Source organism: Meles meles, chromosome 5 (assembly GCF_922984935.1).
Source record: "Meles meles chromosome 5, mMelMel3.1 paternal haplotype, whole genome shotgun sequence".
NCBI lineage: Eukaryota > Metazoa > Chordata > Mammalia > Carnivora > Mustelidae > Meles > Meles meles.
In genome coordinates this window covers 143,467,589-143,487,806 of record NC_060070.1, presented here as the reverse complement: position 1 = coordinate 143,487,806, position 20,218 = coordinate 143,467,589, and the positions used below count along the sequence as shown (strand labels likewise).

The 20,218-nt window shown below is 45.7% G+C and overlaps 1 protein-coding gene across 1 annotated transcript in view; it reads right to left on the bottom strand.

The window, feature by feature from the left end:
- Positions 1-17,020, bottom strand: part of CAP2 (cyclase associated actin cytoskeleton regulatory protein 2) — a 125,656-nt gene extending 108,636 nt beyond the window's left edge. Inside the window, exon 1 of the mRNA XM_046004064.1 lies at positions 16,884-17,020. The gene's annotated coding sequence lies outside the window, so the exon portion shown is untranslated. The remainder of the gene's footprint in view (positions 1-16,883) is intronic.
- Positions 17,021-20,218: the final 3,198 nt, after the last annotated feature.

Sequence of the window (20,218 nt, the reverse complement as noted above, 5' to 3'; positions counted from 1 at the left end):
TTTTCCCCTCTGAACTCCACAGTGGCTTCCTCCCATGGTTCACACGAGCACCCCTGTTCTCTGGAATGTGAACCTCGAGTTTTCCATAGCACCTGTTTATTCCGGGACTTCAGGAATGCTTAAAAGTCCATGTTGTCCGAAGGGTTTTGTAAATTCCTCACAGCAAGTTCATAAAACAAGCAAGGGAGAACCCTACTATGATAACATTGTCATGTTCACAACGGCTGCGTTTTCCAGGTTCTAGCTTGCTGGTTGAGGTTCTCCTCACTAGGCTGAAGGTATAGAAATAATTGTGGTGAGCGAGTCTCCTCAGACTCTATAAGGGAGACCTAGATCCAAGGGCTTCCAAAGATCATGAGTCTAAGCTTAAACAGGAGGCTGACTTGAACTGACAGGAGGAGATGACTTTTTAACCTTCTCCCATGTTGAGATTGGGCTGCTGGTTATAAGTGAGCTCTCCCGAACCAGTAAAGTCACAATGGCTTACTCTCTCTATAAATCCGCCCAGATTAAACAATAAATATATTTGTTGAACTACCATTAAACCAGGCTGCCCTAGATGTTAATTTCTCTTTATCATGAGTGTAACAATGACCTTCATTCCTTTCTCCAAAAGCTACCAGTCACTCGGGGAAGGAATTGTGTGGTCATCATCACTGATGGGATAATAGTTACGTGTAGAAGAAAGAAACCATGGTCCTCCCTCCATCATTCATTGACTGGCTCACTCAATATGCTGGTTTCTTTCAGTCAGTTAGTTCCCACTATCTGCCAAACACAAGGGGCATGGGTAGAAAATAAAGGGGGATCAAAATACATTTCTTGCCCAGCTGTCTTGGGATGGGGCTGGAAGTAGACCTTGCCCAGTCAAACCGGGGAACTGTTTTTCTAAGAAGATATGTTCGTGTTGCCAAGATGCCTGCCTTTGTATTTCTGCTTACTCTTCTACTGGGCATTTTTGGAGCCAGCTTCTCACCAAACAGGGGGGAAAAAACCATAATTTTCTTTTCATTGCAAAGAAGTTTTAAGAGTCTCTGAATTTTGAAACAGTCAAAGCAGAATAGGAAAGATCAAAGAGTTACCTAAATAAAAGAACACCTTAAATGTTTCACAGAACTGGAGAAATCACAAGATCCTGATTGGTTAATGGATTCCTCCAAAACCTCTAATAAAGTTCCAGTGCAGAGAAAAAAGGCAAAGTGTCTTCTGCTGGTCTGGGGAAGGACCTCACCCCAGCCCCCTACATCTCAGCAGGTTCCAAAGACACACTCACAGAGACAAGTCACGCCTCCCCAAACATGCCCCCCCCCTCCTTCTACCACCGTGCTGTTCCCACTGCCTCAGGGTCCTTCCCAACACTGCTACACACATACTCTGCAACTCAACTCCTCCACGAGGCCACCCACGGCCTCACAGGTCAGGGGTAACCTCTCTTTACTGCCTGCCATTTACTCCCTGTCATCACAAGCAAATCCAGAGTGGGGTAGAGAAGGGAAAAACAAACAACCACATGTAGAAAGGACCTCCCCTTTCCATTTGCCCTCTCCGCTCTGGTGGTATCACTTCTCAGGAGGGTCCCTGATCAGTCTTGTGATATAAATATCTTTCCTCTAAGTTGGAATTTCTGAAGATTAGAGGCGAGAACTCCGAGCTTGATATCGTGGAAAAAGTATTTTGGCATCAGAGATCCTTGATTTCAGATTCCAGCCCCTTAATTGGCAGCTTCCATAACTCTGGGCAGACAACTTAACCCACGTGAGTCTCAATTTATTCATGTCTGATACATGAATTCCTTCCTTCTTCATTCACCAGTTTAAGAGAATTGTATGCAAATGTGTTTTTGAGATGTGTCCTGCACTGGCTGCTGGAGCTACACAGACGGATAAGACACGGATTCCTAAGGGGGTCATGATCTCCTTCAGGAACGGATGGTTTGGCTGCTGGGGACAGTCCAGAACTCCAGGATGCCAGGCAGCAGGGAACGGAGCCATCTCAGCAGGAAAGAGCCCAGTGGGAACCGAGGCCATGGGGGAGGTCTAAGTATATCTTGAAGGCTGGCTCTGTGCCCTGACTTGGGGTGGTGCTGCTTACGGGTAAGGACAGAGCCATAAAATCCTAGAGTCCGAACACTGAGTGGGACCAGGACAGATCCCTATTTCATTCTCCTATCATGAAGTGTGAACTCTCTTAGCAAAATGTTAGGCAAAGACCCTTCACTGAAGAGAAGTTCCCTCCCCAGCTCATTCCACGCCCTTTCTAAGCTCCTGTGGTGCTGGGCAAATCCTTCCTTCCTGTGTCCCCACGTTGTCCATTGGCTCTTGCTTAGGCCATGGGGCAAGTGTAGTGCAAAAAGGTGTTTCTAGGAGAACTTCAAGGGCCATATCCTGGCACTGGGCAAAGAGGAACCTCAGAGACCCCACTAGGCTACCACAGCCTGGGAAGGGTTTCTAGGAAACTTCCGTCCCTCCATAAAACAAAATGAACTGCTCTCCCTGTGCACAGTTGTAAGAACTCCTACAATTCAAAAATAAGACAAAAACTCCAACTTAAAAATGTTCAAAATATTTGAATAGACATTTTTCCAAAGAAAACAGGCAAACAGCCAGCAGTATAAGTGAACATGGTCGACATCAAGAGCAATCAGGGAACTGCAAACCAAACCCACAATGAGATACTACTTTGCACCCGCTAGGATGGCTGTGACCAGGGAGACAGATGATAACAAGTGCCAGGGAGGACGTGGGCAAATCAGAACCTTCCTACACTTCGGGGGGGGGATGTAAAATGGTGCAGCTGCTATCGAAACAGTTTGGAAGTTTCTTCAAGAGTCAAGTCTCCGTTTGCTATAAGACCCAGCCATTGCACTCATTGTTAGCGACTCAAGAGCAGTGAAAACATATGTCCACACGCACAAAGACTTGCACACAGATGTTCGTGGCATCATCACTCGTAATAGCGAAACATGAAAGGAAACAGCCTATCAGCTGACGGAAGGATAAAAAAAAATGTAGCCACACAACAGAGTATCGTTTAGCAAGAAAAAGGAAAGAAGTACTGATACATTCTACAACTTGGATGAACACTGAAACATTACGCTAAGTCAAAGAGCCAGACACGGAAAAGCAGGTACTGTAAAATTCCACTTACATGAGTATCCAGAAAAGGCAAATGTCTAGAGACCAAATAAGATTAGCAGTTGCCTAGGGCTGGGGGTGGGAATGGGAAGTGAGTACCAACAGGCACAAAATCTCTATGTGAAGTGAGGGAAATGATTTAAGACAGGATCATGGTGGCAGGTGCACAATGCTGGAAATATACTAATAATCATTGAATCGTGCACTTAAAATGGGTGAATTTTATGCAAAACTGTACTTCAGTAAAGCTTTCAAAAACAAACAAGTACAATTGATCTTGAACCATGCAGAGGTTAGGGGCGCCAACACCTCCATGCAATCAAAAATCAGCATATAACTTTTGAGTCCCCCCAAATTTCACTACTAAAGCCTACTATCGACTGGAAGCCTTACGAATAACATACACAGTCGATTAACTTAATTTTGTATGCTATTTGCATTATATACTGTATTCTTACAATAATGTGAGCTACAGAAAAGAAAACATTAAGAAAACCATGAAGAGGGGCGCCTGGGTGGCTCAGTGGGTTAAAGCCTCTGCCTTCAGCTCAGGTCATGATCCCAGGGTCCTGGGATCAAGCCCGCATCAGACTCTCTGCTCAGGAGGGAGCCTGCTTCCCCCCCACCCCTGCCTCCTGCTCTGCCTACTTGTGATCTCTCTCTGTGTCAAATAAATAAAATTTAAAAAAAGAAAAGAAAAGAAAACCATGAAGAGAAACTACAGTACAGCAGTGCACGTATTTGTTTGAAAAAATGTGCACCAAGTGGACCTGCAAGGTTCAAACCTCTTGTCGTTCAAGGGTCAGGGGCACCGCTCCTCTTTACAAAGATCTAGTTGAAAACCAGTTCAATCTGAATGGCTTCGCTACTCTCATCTCCCAGAGAAGACCTAGGTGGCAATGAACGTTAACCAAAGACTGCTCTGAGAGGCCACAGCTAGGGGCCATGATAGGGGGCAAAGGAGAACAGTGGTTTCCACTGCATCAGAATCACTGGGGAGGGGGCACCTGGGTGGCTCAGTCATTATGCGTCTGCCTTCAGCTCAGGTCATGGTCCCAGGGTCCTGGAATCAAGCCTGGCATCAGGCTCCCTGCTCAGCGGGAAGCCTGTTCCTCCCTCTCCCACTCCCCCTGCTTGTGTTCCTTCTCTTGCTGTCTCTCCCTCTGTCAAATAAATAAATAAAATCTTAAAAAAAAAAAAAAATACCGCTGGGGAGAAGCAGTGGGGCGGTGAGTGCTTCAAAATGCAGATTCCTGGGTCCCGCGCTCAGCAATCCTAACTCAGCTGTTCCAGGTGCTCCCAGCGACACGCGTTTCTCAGAAACACACTTCAGAGTAAAAGGAGCCACACGTTGAGAAATCCTATAATAGAAGTGCAGAGGAATGCTGCGGGAGCATATGTGCCTGGGGGTAGAGAAGGGCGGGTACTCACGTGAGCCCCGGGAAGTCTGGAGGCTCTTAGCGTTCAGTTAGGCCCTAAGCTGAATCTCAAAGGAAGAGGAGGCATTACTGCCTTCTCAAGGCATTATTGGGAAGAAGAGAGGTAAGTGAGGGTAAAAGCATCTCTGGGCTGATGCACGTGCCAAGGCACTGAGGCATTACAGCTAGAAAACATCTCCGGAGCATTCACTCTGTGCCAGAAGGTACCTAAGAGCACACGGAAAACCCAGGATGGACAGGTAGCTGGCCAGAGCAGCGGATGCGGCTGAGGGGAGACGTGGGAATTCACTACAAGGTGGTAGTGGACTGGAGAAGGTCAGACAATGTCTGCGGTGCCGGAGATTTGAGACAGGGCCACGTGGATCTGCAGGGCGGGGAGGGGAAGAGAGAAGGCAGGATGTCTTGGCTGCCTTCCCTCCGGGTCCGGTGGTGCAGGCCCTAACCCAGAGAAGGCTTGCAGTGGCCGGCTAAGGGGAGGACCTCAGTTTTAGACACTGAATTCCAAGTGCCTACCGGGATGACAGCTGGTGGCTGCAAGCAGGGAAGGGGAACGCCCAGAGGGGCTTCTGGGATGGAATTAATAAGTTTTACCTTACCTAGTAATAACAACTGCCACGGGAGTTTTGGAGAGCTGGGAGGAGATGAGGTGGTGAGCTTTGAGGACTAGAAAATGATGCCTGAATGTCACTGTTATAATTTATCTCTGAACGTGCCCCAGCACCCCTCACAGGGATGTGCTCATGATTGCATGGGTCAGCGCGTCTCCGATCCCCCAAACACGGCGACCAGGGACATCTCGCACACCACAGTTCTAAGGGGAGGCCATAGCGCATCTCAACGGCAGGGACACTAGTGACAGGAAGCAGAAAAGGGGCTCGCATTGTATATGGTCAGATATTTCTCACCACCCGACAAAAACTCCCTCACGCCCGAAACCCTGCCGTTCCGGTGTTAAGAATACCACGTCTCTCAGGAATAATGAAGGCAAGAAGGTTTGCTGCAATTCCTTCTGATCTCAAAACTCTCCAGCCTTCACTGGGAGATTTATAGATGGTCGAAGAGCAGACTCGACAACTCTCTTAAAAGGAAAACCCCCGGGGGCGCCTGGGTGGCTCAGTGGGTTAAAGCCTCTGCCTTCGGCTCGGGTCATGATCTCAGGGTCCTGGGATCGAGCCCCGCGTCGGGCTTTCTGCTCCGCAGGGAGCCTGCTTCCTCCTCTCTCTCTGCCTGTCTCTCTGCCTAGTTGTGATTTCTCTCTGTCAAATAAATAAAATATTAAAAAAAAAAAAAAGTTAAACCCCCGAAGACCAGTTCTCAAGAACTGGGCCAGTTTTGTGCGTGGACATTTGTAACAAATGCGAACGTGATCGTTTGACTTGGAAGAGCCCGGTGATGGATTTGGCCCCAAGCCCCTTCTGCTTCTTCACGCGTCTCCAGTCTACTTCCATACTCGACTTTGATTTATTACTTGTAACAAAATGGGTGTTTTCAAGTAGAGCAGTGGACCACCAAAAGATTGCAGGTTCTTTTTTTTTTTTTCCCCCTCTTTGGACTAGGAAGCCCAAAGTAAAGGGGATACAAAGAGGATGACGCAGAACAAAGAGAACAGTGGGGTGTGGGGTCACGGGGAAAGGGGCCACAAGAAGGCATCAGGAGGAGGAGGGAGCTACCGGTGTGGGTCAAGAGGGAATCACCCTCTCCAGTCTCTCTCTAGACAGCGTTCAAAACTCAAAAGGCAACTTCCAGACTCAGAAAGAGAAATGACAGTTGGGTGAACAGAGGAAAGTGATCAAAACTTGAAAAGGAGACTTATTTGGGAATGTGTTCCTGGGTGTTTTTTGTTTTTTTGTTTTTTTCTCTTTTCTCCCCAGGGTTGACCCAAAGTTGGAACTACGCAAGGGGTTCAGGCAACCAAATCTCTAAGAGAACCCTCCTCTTTTTGGCCAGAAGACCTGGAAAGGGGACCCTGTAATGGAAAAATGTACAGAAAGTCCAGGGGTTTGTGGGGAGCAGGGGGGTCCATTTTCCTCTCCCAAGTGTGGCTGTGGGGCACAGAGCTACTTCTCAGATCAGCCAGCAGCAACATAAGCACCTGAAAGCTTCTCCTGAGTAGCTACGTGGGGAGCGGGGGAAAGAGGTCCCTGTGGTCCAGGGTACAGGGAGAATCCCTATGAGCGGTGTCCTCCTCCTCTCTTCTCACTGCTCAACCCTGTGGATGGCCCTGGTCTTACGGAACTATACCCCAGCAGTGTGAGCAGCTAAAACTATCAGAGAAACCCAATCTTTATGGCTAGAAGCCCAGGTGGGGGGAAGGTCTTTTAGTGGCAGGACCCAGTGAGAGGAATCCCAGAGAAGACAGAGCCGGAGAAGGGGATCCCTTGCTCCTGTGCATGAGCCAGCACAAACCCCAGTCTCTCCCGGAGCTGCGTACGTGTGGGACAGATCCAGAGGCTTTGCGATCTAAGCTGTGGGAGAATCCACGGCTCCAGCCCAGACTAAACCTTAAAAAGCACTTCCATGGGACCCAAAGCAGCACAGCAAAGGTTCTCAAAACTGCAGTGGTGTTGGAACCATTGCCCACAGAATGCAAGCTAGAACTGGGCTGACTGCCTGGTAAACAAAAGAAAACAAACCCACAAACAAACAAACAAAATATATGGATACGCATTTCAAAAGGACCCAGAGTCTCACAATGCAATGCCCCAAATGCCCAGAATCCAACCCAAGAATATTTGGCATGCAAGGGACTGGGAAAATGTGACCAATTCTCAAGAGAAAAGACAGTCCAACAATGGCAAATCCCCCCTCCCCCGCCCAGTGACACATGTTGGAATTACCAGACAGATGTCTAGAAGCTGTTTTAACTGTGCTCTGGGAGATAAAGGCAAAGACCCTTAAAATGAATGGAACGACAGACGTTCTCAGCAGAGGCACAGAGCCTATAAAAAAGAAATAAGTGAGTATTTTAGAGCTGAAAAATACAATGCAAAAAAAAATGCATGGATGAACCCAACAGCAGGATGGCGACTGCCATGGGAAGTCACTGTGTACTTGGTGGTAGTGATATTAGCTGATCTGAAGAACAGACAGAAAAGGAACTGAACGAAAAAATGAACAGAACTTCAGAGGCCTGTGGGGTGATATTAAATAATCTCACATATATATGTGATATTTTATATATACTATATATTATATATGTACATATATAATAATTTAATACAGTGTCCTTGGGATCCCAGGCAAGGACAAAGAGATTGAGATGGGAAATACACCCAAAGAAATAATGAGCAAACATTTCCCAAACTTGATGAAAGCCACACGTTCACAGAGCCAAACAATACTATCTGTCTGGTTATTAAACACAGGCACGCACACACATCATTGACACTGAGTGCCTCCAAAGGGAAGATCAAGAAAGACCAATAAAGTGAAGGCAAAACTGCTTAAAAAGAAATAAAACCTGATGGGCTATCCATCATTCCCTTTTGAGAGGTATCACAAGCATCAAGACCTTTCACTCTGAAATGTCTTCCCTGAATCTAGCAGAACCAGGAGTCCCTAGAACTGTCAATCAGCAAATTGGTTCCTTTACCAACACTGAACGTGCAGAAAGGTTTGCCATATTACTGACCCCTTGATTTTTGATCTGAAAACAGAGGAAGCATAGGCTATAAAAGGGATTTCCAAATTTTCACTAGTAAATATCCAGAAAGCATTTTGTAAAACCCTCCCGCCCATTTCTAGATTGACATATAAAAAATTTCACCAAAATGTGAATGGCTGCAAAGAATGTAACCTTTAGCATTGTTACTATTGATGCATAAAAATAAAATTATTTCTCATTCTCATTTTCAGCCACTGAAATTCACACTCACTGCAAAAAAAATACAGGAACAGGCTGCTTTTTGACAATCACAAATTTTGCATAATTACATTTCCTCCTCAAACTTATGTTTCCATTCTCCTTGCCCTGTAGAAATGTATCCCAGTATTATTTATTTTATGCCGTAATGTCTTTTATTCATTACTCCATCATATTTTTCTGCAGCAAAACTACGTTTATAAACTTCAATTTAAATTCAATAGCAAGGGGTGCCTGGGTGGCTCAGTGGGTTAAACCTCTGCCTTGAGCTCAGGTCAGGATCTCAGGGTCCTGGGATCAAGCCCCGCATCAGGCTCTGCAGGGAGCCTGCTTCCCCCTCTCTCTGCCTGCTGCTCTGCCCACTTGTGACCTCTCTGTATCAAATAAATAAATAAAATCTTTAAATTCAATGGCAAAAAAAAAAAGCTCTTCTGATTGCTACCATTGTAACTCTGAATGCCACTTATCAAGACAACACATATATTACAAATGGTAACAAATAATTACTAAATGTACATAAAAAGTAATTTTTATTGGAAAACCCTCTCTCTAGCACTTTCATTTTTCAGTGTTTTTTTTTTTCATGCCTCTGTGGATGAATAAATTTATTACCAGAAGGAGTCAAGGTTGAACATCAATTTCTCAATTTTTGTTTTTATCAAAATAAATACTGGGAAACTATGTCACATAAATGAGAAGATGGGAATGGGTGACATTCTGTCATAGAAATGTCGCTCCGTTCTTTGAACTCCTGAGTGTACTAACATCACACGGTGAAGAAATATCGAAAATTATTTGAGTCACCAGTGTGCGGAGAAGCTGGGAGGCCTGATGAGTGAGTACCCTCCCTACTCATCCATCTGCCTTTTCTTAGCCCGTCACTGTCTTTGACGAGGGCCATTTACAACTCGGCAGACACAGTAGTTAACTTGCAGAAAACTGACGGGAAAGCAGGGAATTATTGTCTATAAGCACGTAAATAGTTTTATCTTGTGAAGGTTGGATTGACTTCCTTCTCCCACCGCGGAAGAAGCCGGTTTAACACCAATTAAGCAAATTCATTTCAACCTTCCCGTAAAAGATCTCCTTTGAACTGACTACAACCTTTCTAGCTCTCTAATTTTTTAGTATGTTTAAAAATGTTCATTTTGGGGCTCCTGAGTGGCTCAGTCAGTTAAGTGTCTGCCTTTGGCTCAGGTCATGATCCCAGCGTCCTGGGATCCAGCCCCTTGCACCCGGGCTCCCCACTCAGCAGGGAGTCTGCTTCTCCCTCTTCTTCTGCCCCCCTACCCCTTCCTTGTGCATGCTCTCTCTCTCTCTCTCAAATAAATAAAATCTTTTTTAAAAGTTCATTTTTCATTTGTATGAGAGTCCTGATTTCTTCCCTTTCTAAATTTGTCCTTTAATATCAGTTTATGATGAGATTGATCTTCTCTCTCTCTCTCTCTCTCTCTCTGTGTTTGGTTTTTGTTTTTTGTTTTAATTATTTTTATTAACATATACTGTATTATTTGCCCCAGGGGTACAGGTCTGTGAATCATGAGGCTTACATTTTTCATAGCACTCACCATAGCACATACCCTCCAAAGACTTACAAAACATATGATTTGCGATGTCTGGGCGTTGGAATCATTCACTTTCACACCCCTAAGGCGGATATTCTGAAATGTCCCCCTTTTCTGTCTTCCCCACTCCCTAGATGATACCCTTGGACAGTGGAGTTTAGTAAAAAATAGGTTAGAAATAGGCCTTCTTAGTCAAATGAATAGGAAGATAGATTGGAGATACAGGTTTCTCTTAGGCAGAATGAGAGAAAGGTGCTTATGGAAAAGAAGGCGGGAGACAGAACCTCATCTCTGGGGCAGGCCTGCTCTCAAGGATTCCTCTGGAAAAAGGACATGGGGAAGAGGAGGACTTGAAAATTTACTTTCTCAAAACACCTGTGCGCAGGTACCTTGGGGAAAGTCTCTGAATACAGTTAATGCACACAGTTTGAAGACTTTTGGCCTAAAGAAGCACAATAATGAGTCCCACCCCCACTGGCAGCCCAACTAGACACATGCGCATGAGCAAACCTCTTTTTCAAAGTTTTCAGTGGCTGGAGAACTTTCATTAGATAATCGTCCACCTTCCACTCAGATGAGACACTAAGGGGAGGACGAAGGGAGTGGCTCTTCTGAAGTAGGACAGAAGAAGGGGGGCCGGAGGGGCATCCACAGAGGGAACAGCAGAATGGCGTACCACAAGAGCACGGAGAGACAAAGAAGCGAAATGGAAATGAAGGGGGAATCAGAATCACAACTTTAAGGATTTTGGCTCAATACTTGTGAACCTGCATGGGGCCCCTGACAATCTCCAGCCACAGCTTCCAACGTGCTAGAAGAGACGCCAGGAGAAACTGTGTGGTCAGCTGAATGCCAAGCTACCAACTGGATGGAGTCTCCTTCCAACAACCTACTCGCCACCTGACGCTGGACGGGAGGGAGCACATGTCCCAAACAGTGTTCAGTAGATGAAAAGACCACCCTCATATCTCGCCAGCCCCCTCCCTAAACACTCTGGGCTTCTAAACTGAGGATACATAGAATGGACAGCCTCCACGACACATCAGACTATAATCAGACAGCAATATGCTCTCGCCACTACAAAACCTATCGCACCTGATTCTGGAAAAATCCAATCGGCTAGTTGTCTTAGCGTGGTCCATTTTGACTGCTTCTTATTGCCTTAGAATAAAGTACTCAATTTATCTCATAAAAATCCAGAGACTCTGGGGCTTCTGGGTGGCTCAGTGGGTTAAAGCCTCTGCCTTCAGCTCAGACCATGATCCGAGGGTCCTGGGATCGAGCTCCGCTCGGGCTCCCTGCTCCGCAGGCAGCCTGCTTCTCCTCCCTCCCCCCACCTCATCTGCCTCTCTGGCTACCTGTGATCTCTCTGTCAGATAAATAAATAAAATCTTTAAAAAAACAAAATCCAAAGACTCTGAAGGCACCTGGGTCGCACAGTCAGGTTAAGCGTCTGACTCTGGGTTTTGGCCCAGGTCATGACCTCAGGGTCATGAGACTGAGCCCCATGTCAGGCTCCAGGTTGAGCACAGAGTCTGCTCAAGTTTCTCTCTCCCTCTCACTCTGCCCCTCCTTGTGCTCGTCTATGTACTACTACATTTGTCTCAGCCGTCTCCAGCATCTAGCTTCTCCGGGGACCACCTGCCTCTTCAAAACTACATGGAGATCACCTAGCTTCACTCTCCAGACTCCCAGAACTCTCCTGTTCCTCCTTTTCTTTTTTTTTTTTTTTAAAGATTTTATTTATTTATTTGAGAGAGAGTCAGAGAGCAAGAACACGAGAAGGGGGGAGGGGTGGAGGGAGACACATACTCCCTGCTGAGCAGGGAACCCAACATGGGACTTGATTCCGGGACCCTGAGATCATGAACTGAGCCGAAGGCAGACACTTAGCCAACTGAATCACCCAGGTGCCCCTCTCCTGCTCTTTAATACCCTATCAAAACGAGAATGATTTTGGATCAGACTCGTATATTGTAGAATGGCCTTTAAATTCTGAGAAGCTAGGGACTATGGGAACTTCAAGTTACCTAATTTATCCTCTCATTCGATAGATGTGAGTTTCTATCTTGGGACCACTGGGACCTTCTTCACTTGGTTAAGCGGCCAATGAGAAGCTAGGACTATTAGATGTCTAACTGATGAGACGGGTCAGGTGAAATTGTTATTATTTATCCATAATAATCAGAAGTTCTTCCTCTGGTTTTAGAACACCTGCTATCTCAATTCCTACACAAGGCTGCATCCTGAAAAGGCAACCATCCTCTTTACATAACTGCTCAGTAAAAGATGTTTTCCGTAAGTGAGAAAAGGGTCTACTTAAGAAAAACAAAACAACGTGAAATTCCCGCGATATAAAAGCTCACGTGAAAAGATAAATATTGCGCGATTTCACAGGCAAATGGGCACTGAGAACAGGCAAATCCCTAGAGACAGAAAGTGGAATGGTGGTTACCAGGGGCTGGGGAGGGAGGAATGGGGGTTATCATTTGATGGGAACAGAATTTCAGTCTGAGGTGATTAAAAAGTTCTGGAGACGGACGGTGGTGACAGTCACACAGCTTTGTGAATGTACTGGAAGCTGCTGCACTGTACACTTAAAAATGATAACAACGGTGCCTTTTAAGTCGTATACTTGACCATAATTAAAACAGGAAAAAAAAAAAAACCTTAGAAAAATCCCTTAGAATGGCCTGCTCTGACCTGCTTCCTCTCTTCCTAAGTAAAAGTAGAAATACCCAGGATGAAATCCAAAAGCTCACAGCCCGAGTCAGGGCAGGCTTCGAAAGTGCCCAGGGCTAAAATGCCAGGTTTCCAATTGGCTCCTTGTTACTAGAATAACCAAACTAAGTCATGTCAGAAATACTGGCCTGCCCAGCAGTGATACACATACAAGGAAAATGTTAGTAAGGTTTAGAAACCACTTAGGACCTTGCTGAAAGTCTTGTCCCTCTGACTTAATAAAATTGCTCTCTGTCCCATCGCTAAATCCAAGCGATAAAAGGGAAAGAAGACGCTTGTGGGGTATGGGGTTCTGCTGTGAAATTAGCTGCACAGTTTCAGACCCTCGCTTTTCCACACTTCTTGGGACATCACATAATAGATATCGCAATTAGAACCTAAATGGAACGAGAAGACAGGATCCCAGTTCTTTTCACTTGGTTTGGGGGAATGCAGAAGCTGGAGACAGACCATTAATGTACAAGTCAGAAGAAGAATCAACCTCTTCTTTTTGTCATTAAAATATATGATACAGTCACCTTCACACAGAAGAGCTCCTGCACATCTGTGCCAAGACACAGCGAAAAAGTCTTCATAGCAACGCACTTTGCAAAACATGGGAACCATCCCAGATGCTCGCCAGTTAGAGAATGGATAAATGACTTGGGGAATAGTTGCCAACAAGCACTACGTAGCTACCTGCAGCAGTAGGACAATTCTTAAAAGCTGAAGGTTGAGTTTTTTTTTAAAAGTGAGAATATATACACCCCTTTCATGAGTCAAAAACCAAGAAAACCTCAAAGTCCAATTGTTTAGGAATACATATGTATGTCATAAAACAGTTTTACAATAAAACTAGGGATTGACTGACACAAAATTCAGGGTTGGAAGGACCTGGGGAATGGCACAGGAGAGGAGCACGAAGATGCAACAGGACAGGTAACAATATAGTAGGTCTTTGTTTTGGTCTGGCTTTTTGTTTTGCCTAATTTCTGTTTATTCTCTTTAACAGCTTTACTGAGATGGAACATATAGGAGACGATTCACCCATTTGAAGTGTACAGTTCAATGATATGTGTAATCATCACCACAGTCAATCTTAGAACATTTTCATCAGCTCAAAGAAAAACCCTGTAGCCTATAACTATCACCACCACTAATTTACTTCCTGTCTCCATAGATTGCCCTGTTCTGGACATTTTCATAGGAACAGAGTTAAACAAACTGTGGTCTATTGTGACTTGCTTCTTTCACTTAGAATATATTTTTTAAAGATTTATTTATTTGACAGACAGAGATTACAAGCAGGCAGAGAGGTAGGCAGAGAGAGAGAGAGAGAGGAAGAAACAGGCTGGCCGCTGAGCAGAGAGCCCGATGCAGGGCTCAATTCCAGGACCCTGGAATTCCAGGACCTGGGCCGAAGGCAGAGGCTTCAACCCACTGAGCCACCCAGGCACCCCTCACTTAGAATATTTTTAAGGTTCACAAATGTTTTAGCATAGATCACTACCTCATTTCTTTCTATGGCTAACTACTATCTCACTCTATGGGTAGACCACATTTTACACATTCATTCATCAGTCGATGGACATTTTTAGCTTTTAGTTATTATGAATGGTGCTAGCATAAATATTTGTGCATAGGATTTTGTGCACACATATACTTTCACTCTCTTGGATGTATATACTGCGAGTGAAATGGCTCTATCATATGGTAATTCAGCTTAACTTCAAGGAACTGCCAAACTGTTTTCCAAAGCAGCTGCACCATTTGACATTCCACCATCAATGAGTAAAAGAGTTCCGGTTCCTCCACATCCTCACCAACACTTACCAGCTGATTTTTTTTTTTATTCTAGCCATCCTAGTTTGTATGAAATGGTATCTCAGTGTGATTTGGTTTGTACTTCTCAGATGAATAATAATGTTGAGCATCTTTTCCTTACTTACTATCTGTTTACCTTCTTTGGAGAAATGTCTATCCAGATCCTTTGACAATTTTTATATTGGGTTATTTATCTTTTAATTATTGAGCTGTAAGAGCTCATTACATATTTTGGATACAAGCCCCTTATCAGACACATAATTCTAAAATATTTTCTCCTATTCTGCAGGTTATCTTTTCACAATTATCTAGGTCTTAAACCCTAGTTCTTAATGAGGTAATGGTGGCCATTTGAACACAATGGTTACAGCTTACATATGCTTAGCCTGTTATTTTTATGTATAAAATATTATATAACTAATAAAAAACACAACTTCACATATGAAGACATCTGTTAGGAAATATTCAAGACAAAATGAAGCACTCTAATACCCAAATCAGTTAATGCTACTTTTGAAGGTATGTAACAACTCCTGGGTATGACTCAGGCAGTCAAATAATCTGGCCCATGAATCCCTTCAAAGGCTCTTCCTCGAACTATCACTGGGCAAGTGGAAGTAGCGAAGTCCTACCACCAGGACAAACCTGCCTCAATTTCCTCCTGTCTTTATGTCTCCCCTTCCTCTCTCAAGCTAAGAATTATTTTTACATGTTTAAATGCCTGAAAAAACAAGACTATTTCTTTCCTGGTGAAATTACATGAACTTCAAATTTGTTGGCAAATTTTTTGAGCCAAGGGATAGAGAGTAAATATGCAGGTTTTTCTGGCCATGTGATTTCTTCAGAAGCTACTCAACTCTACTGTTGCAGCAAAAAAAGGCAGCCGTAGACAATACACAAAGGAATGGCGTGACTGAAACTTATGGATTCTGAAATTTTAAGTTCATACAATTTTCACCACGTCAACAATGAGCACCAAAAACCTCTTTCCTACGAGTCATGGCCACTTCGATGGTCACCCTCCTGACTTCTCAATGTCTTTTTCTCTTGAATAAATATGATACCTTGATTCTAATTCTATTAAGGATTTTTACATATGGGAATTCACGGAATAGTCTTTCTTTGCAAAATACACTTTATTTTCGATAAGTCATGATTCAGCCACACTCAAGCTATTGAGTCAATTACTTCGAAAAACTTTGACTCCCTGCTCAGGACATGCTGTGAGTCAAACACTGTTCCTGCCGGAAAGAAGTTCCAAAAACCCTACCCCTGCCCTCAAAAGGCTTATAGTCTAGTTAGACTTGAGTAACTGTAAGAACAATTTCCTTAATCTTACATCAAGTGAGCTCAGGTATTTTACCAAGAATTCTAAGGCACGTTCCTTAAATTAAAAGAAACCTACATACACAGTAAAGAAACAGTACCTGCAAACAATTCTGGTAAACCATGGTGCCTGAGTCCCGTAGGCTTCTGCATTGCCAAGACTTAACAGAACCAAAGGTTCTTGATGTTTCCTAAATGTTCAATCTCCGATTTGGCCGTTTGGACCCAGTCCTAGCTCCATGTCCTAAATGCCGTCACCCATATCTACTCTACAGAAGCATCAGTTCAAATACAGCTAAAACTTGCAGCCTGTTTGTGATGCCGGACAGCACTCCGAGGGGAATAAAGGAAGGGCCATCTGCCTATGCAATCATTAGCCCTGAAAGTGCTGTTTGCAGGACAGCCTTCTACCCAAAGCGGTCAGGGACCCAGCTGGGGAGAGGCCCTATACCAGGCTGTCCCTCAATGCCTCAGTTGCCTTTGCATTTTTTCAAAGTGACTCATTGCCTCTAGACAGGTTCTGCAGACAAGCCAGGTCCTTTTCTTTCCAGCACTTTCCAGTCGCGGTGCCGGGGTCGGATCCAGCCCGGTCACAGTCTCCCCCCTCTCCCCCACGCCCCAGCCCCCCGTGCGGCTCGCAGCCCAGCGGGCGAGGACCCCCAAAGTTCAGGCGGGCCTGGGGCGGCAGCGCGGGGCGGGTAGGCCCCGGCCGGCTCCCGCGCGCACCCCGCCTCCCCGCGCCCGCCCCGGGGCGCCCGCAGCGGGGACAGGGCGGGGGCAGGGCGCCGCAGCGCTGACCCAGATGGGGCGGCCGCCCCCGCCCCGCCCGCCTCCCCGCCCCCGGCCCCGGGTCCCGGCCCCCCCGGCCCCGAAGGCTCCCGCGCCGCCGCCGCGTCCCGGCCCCCTCCCCACCCCACCCCGGGGGCGCAACTTCCGAGCGGCCGGCCGCGGGGCGCCCCCCGCACCTGCCCCCGGCCCTCCCCGCCCGCGCCGGCCCGCAGCTCCCGGTTACCTGCCGGGTGTCCCGGGGTCCCGTCCCCGGCGCCGCAAATCCGAGTCCGGCCACTCGCGCCCTCCTCCCCCCGGAGTCGGAGCCGGTGTCAGTCACGCTGCTCCCGGGGAGAGTCGCCGGCGGCTTCCGGGAGCTCCAAATACAGACGCGCGCGGGGGAGAGCGAGGGAGGGCAGAGCCCCGCGGGTGCGGGTGGAAATAAAGGCGAGCCGGGAGGAGAGGGGGCTGGAGGGAAGGAGGGGCAGATGGGCCGTGGGAGACGGGAGAGGGACGTGGGGACGACAGGGGAAGGGGGAGAGAGCCTGCCAAGCGCCCGGCTGTGGAAGAGATGGATTCACCGCGTCAGGCAGCCTTGCAAAGTCTGGAAAGATCCGGGAGACTCCGGCCGAAGAGCCGCAAATAGGCTGGCTCCTCCAAGACTTTGCAGAGACAGGACGGGTACTTAGGAAGCGAGAGCCGGGCCTGTGTGCCCCCACACCCCAATACGTGAAAAAGGGTCCTGGCAGGAGCGGGAGGTGGACATCTGACGCACTAGCTAGGCATCAGGCTCAGGTGCGTTCAGGTCTTGTAAAAACATTTTCTAGCGTATTTTTAAAAATGCATCTAACATACAGCGTCTTTAAAAGAGAATAAATGCCCAATTATTTAAAAGCAAACCTATCCCAAAGCACTCTACTTTTATGTCTATTTGTGGCCATTTCCCCGTTATATGTTGATTGCTTATAAGTATAAAATTAGAGGCCTCTTACTTTTAGTTAACATGAGTAGAAGGAAAACATTGATTTTCAATTTTCATCATTTATTTCAATCTGAGAAAGTGGACTTGAAGCTCTTCATTGAATAAATGCCAGGAAAATAATTACAGAGGAGAGAAGGGGGGATGGAAATGGGTACTTCTTAAAGCAAAATTTTCAAACAAATAAGAGGATGAATGTCTAAAAAGCTAATATTTTCTGTTAGTGGTAAAATCACATCTAGTTTGGTTCTGAGCCTTACAAGGCTTATTCTGACCCAATAGTCACAACTTACATAAAGGTCATTGCTATTACACATTGCTTTTAGTCTACAGGGGGATGCCTCTTTGGTCCCCTTTGTCTGAAAAGAAGGGAAACAAAATGGCACAAACATTGACATGTGATGGGGTGCTTGGGTGGCTCAATGGGTTACAAAGCATCTGCCTTCGGCTCAGGTCATGATGTGGGGGGGGGCATCGGGCTCTCTGCTCAGCAGGGAGCCTGCTTCCCCCACTCTCTCTGCCTGCCTCTCTGCCTGCTTGTGATCTCTGTCAAATAAATAAATAAAATCTTTTAAAAACAAAACATTCACATGTGAATGCATACACTGTGTCTATCCAAGAGCCAGCGCCCTCCCTATCATGCCTGTGCCTTGCATTTGGTAGGTATCTAATGCTGAGTAATGAATAAATGAACAAATGGATGCACAAAATATATACGCATTTAGAATATTTATGTTCCAAGAAACTATATATATTACTGTATAAAAAGTAATACATCCGTAAGAACCAGTTTGTAAAGGTTTACAGGAAACATCCAACATCTGATAGGATCTTTTTCCCCCTAACATTATCATCAACAAATACCAATAGAGCGTTTCCTTTAGCTGAGTGTATTTTGCCTTGGAGTGTAAAGTATTATGGAGTATAAAGGTGAATAAGGCACAAATCCTGCCCTTAGGTTCATAATACAGTAGGAAGAAGAGAGTACACAAATAACCACAGTGTAAAGAAGACTGTAAAAAACGTCCCAAGAGAAATAACGACGGAATATCTGTGGTCGTGCAGAGAGAGGGAGGTTGCTTCTAGTACTGGGATCAGAGATTTCATCCTGGTGAGCTGAGATTGAACTTTCAAGCAGAAATAAAACAATACAAGTGGAGGGTCTGGGGAGGACACTCACACTGAAAGAAACAGCAGGGACAAAAGTGAAGACGTGATAAAGGACAGGGCAGGTCTGAAGGACAGGCAGTGACCTCAGCTGGGATGGAGAGCTGCAGGAGTCAGATAGAGGAGGGAGGATAGATTCTAGCTGGTGGAGGTCTGCAATTATAACCTAAAATGATTGATCCCCATGGGGGCAGACATCGGGGAACTATTCACAGATTTGGAGCTGAGCCTTGATAGTGGTTAATTTGGTGGTGTCATCTAGGATTGGAAAGAGATAAGAGGCAGGGAAACCCTCTAAGAAATTATTCACTAGTTTGGAAATAAAAATAAATGAGTATTAACCTGGTGCCTGAATTCTTCCTAGAACTAATTTCAACAACAGCATAGGTCTGCTGATCTGTGTCCCGACAGGGCTAACCCCCAGTGAACTCATTTTCCTAAACAACTCCCTAATTTTACTGTCTATAGTTTCCAGATAGACCAGAAAGTTCCAAGAAAGCAAGGATCATGTCTTTTCAAATGTTTAAGGCTATGTTCCCAAGGCTGACACAGAAAGGCCATTGCGTCCATATTTGCCGATACATTTTTTCTTTTGCAGGACTTGTTCTGAAGGTTGTGGAGTTGGAAAGAAGAGGACGGCAGTGAGGCTTTCAGTCCTTCCTTCAGATTTAACCAAACCTGCCATTTTCCTTAGCCAATGATCTCATTATCTGCTATACCACAGGCTGATGCCATGTGAACTCCCTTCTGCCCCCAAATCCATGTGAACTCCCTTCTGCCCCCAAATTTCTCCTCTCCTCTTCTCTGCTCATTATATTTCACTTGAACTAATGTCCCCTTCCTTGCCAAAGCTAATAATATTCTTGTCTTATTCCACCTTGGGCTCGTACTCTTGCACCTGAGCCTCCTCCTCTCCATCGGTTTAGTCCCCTGGATCAACACTCCTGTTGCCACCAGCCATGTCTGTATCTGAGAGCTGATAACATGGTAGACACATGGCCAAGTGGAGGGGCCCATTGTTGGAATGATTCTACTGTTCTTTGGCCTTTCTGTACATAGTGGAAAATTGGGAAATTAACTATTTCAAGTGAAGGAATTTGCTAGAATCTTGAGGGTAAGTAGGTGACTCAGGATCTCAAAATCCATAGCCTATAAAACTCAGACAAATACCAGGCAGAATCCAGACTTCTGTGCTCCTCTGCTAGAACCTGCTCGTGAGGTCCAAGCGTACCTGCGTGTCAGTCTGACATATAGGAGGCTACGGGTCTCTGAGCTGGCTTGATGGTGTTTTCCCTAAAGGAGCATCACGGATGCAAACAAAGGAACCCGAAGAGACCCTCCTTCCTAAGCAGTGTCTGGGCTGGTCATGAAGGAGAATGGGTCTCTGGATTCCAAGTGGTGCCCTACATGAAGTTATGCAAGGGCCCCAGGTC